This window comes from Dipteris shenzhenensis, chromosome 33 (assembly GCF_047967505.1).
Source record: "Dipteris shenzhenensis isolate YYH24624 ecotype China chromosome 33, Dip_SZ_1.0, whole genome shotgun sequence".
Classification (NCBI taxonomy): Eukaryota; Viridiplantae; Streptophyta; class Polypodiopsida; order Gleicheniales; family Dipteridaceae; genus Dipteris; species Dipteris shenzhenensis.
Genome location: NC_141628.1, coordinates 30,833,296 through 30,835,296, shown reverse-complemented (window position 1 = coordinate 30,835,296; position 2,001 = coordinate 30,833,296).

The window sequence follows — 2,001 nt, the reverse complement described above, 5'->3', positions numbered from 1 at the left end:
CTCCTCAGCAAAATGCAAGAGCTGAAAGGAAGAATGGGACTTTAGCAGACAGTGCTAGAGCAATGCTTAGTGAAAAGCACCTTTCGAATCAGTATTGGGCAGAAGCAATAGCTACAGCTAACTATTTGCTTAATCGGCTTCCTACCGAACCGATACAAGGTATGACTCCTTATGAAGCATTCACTGGACACAAGCCACGCATTGGGCATCTCCGCATATTTGGTTGCATAGCATATGCCCACATACATGATGATCATCGCAGGAAATTGAATGCGAAGTCATGCAAATGCATCATGGTTGGCTATAGTGAAGAAAGCAAAGCATACAAATTGTATGATCCCATCAACCGCAAAGTCATTATCTCTAGAGATGTAATCTTTGATGAGGAATCAGAATGGAAAACCTCACCTACACAGGAGATAGAAGCATTGACTTCACAGTCATCTATAGAACAGGTTGATGAAGAAGAGTAAGAATTGCCAACAACACCCCAAGCAGAGCCATAGCAGCTCAGACGGTCTACTAGGGAAAGCAGACCACCAGCCAGATTGACATATGCTCAGAAAGGCAAAGCAATTCAGGTGGAAACCACCAACTATGCTCTTATGACTACCATCATGGCTACAGAAGAGCCAGTGTACTTCGAAGACGCAGTAGACAAGCCAGAATGGCAAACTGCTATGAATGAAGAAATGGATGCTTTGTATAAAAATAACACTTGGGAATTATGCGACCTTCCACCAGGAAAGAAGGCCATAGCCAACAAATGGGTATACAAAGTGAAGTACAATCCAGATGGCAGTATTCAAAGATACAAAGCCAGATTAGTTGCAAAAGGATTTGCACAACAATATGGTCAAGATTATGATGAGACTTATGCTCCAGTAGCAAAGATGGATTCCATATGGTTCTTGATATCACTAGCGACACTCAGTAAATGGAATGTGTATCAGCTCGATGTCAAGAATGCATTTCTCAATGGTTATCTAGAGGAGGAAGTCTACATGCAACAACCAGCAGGTTATGTTGAACTAGGAAAGGAGAACAAGGTTTGCCATCTTAAGAAAAGCCTCTACAGCTTAAAGCAAGCACCTAGAAGTTGGTACAGTAGAATTGACAAATATTTTTCTGATCTGGGATACATGAAGTCCAATGCAGATCATACTCTCTACTACAAAGTTCAAGGGGAAGACATTACTATTGCACTTTTGTACGTAGATGATCTGATTGTGACAGGAAGCAAGGATAGCTTCATCAAAAAATTAAAACAAGACTTATTTGTAGAGTTTGACATGAAAAGATCTTGGACTTATGCACTATTGTCTTGGAATTGAGTTCTGGAGAGATTCAGATAGCACATTCATGAGTCAGCTCAAGTACGTTGACAGTCTCCTGAAGAAGTTTCATATGGCAGATTGCAAGATTGCAGCCACTCCCATGGAATAGAGTTTGAAACTTACTAAAGATTTAGAAAAGCCTACAGTCAATGACAGATACTACAAGCAACTCATTGGATCTCTTATATATCTGACAATCACACGGCCAGATATTTGTTATGCAGTAAGCTCACTAGCACAGTTTATGGCAAATCCAAAACAGTCTCACTGGAATGCAGCCAAAAGAGTCTTGAGATACATCATAGGTACAAGACAGTTTGGGATAGAATACAGAGGAAGTCATCCATGGTTGCATGGATACTGTGACAGTGACTATGCTGGAGATCATGAGACCAGGAGATTGACACAGGGATATGCATTTTTCCTTGGTCAAGGTGCTATATCATGGTTGTCAAACAAACAGCCAACTGTTTCTTTGTCTTCAACTGAAGCAGAATATAGAGCACTCACTACAGGTGCATGTGAGGCTATATGGCTTAGAAGACTATTGTCAAAAACAAATTACTTTGATGAGTCAAAGCCAACAACAATATACTGTGATAATCAATCGGCTCAAGCATTGGCCAAAAATCCAGTATATCACTTTAGGACAAAGCACATTGAT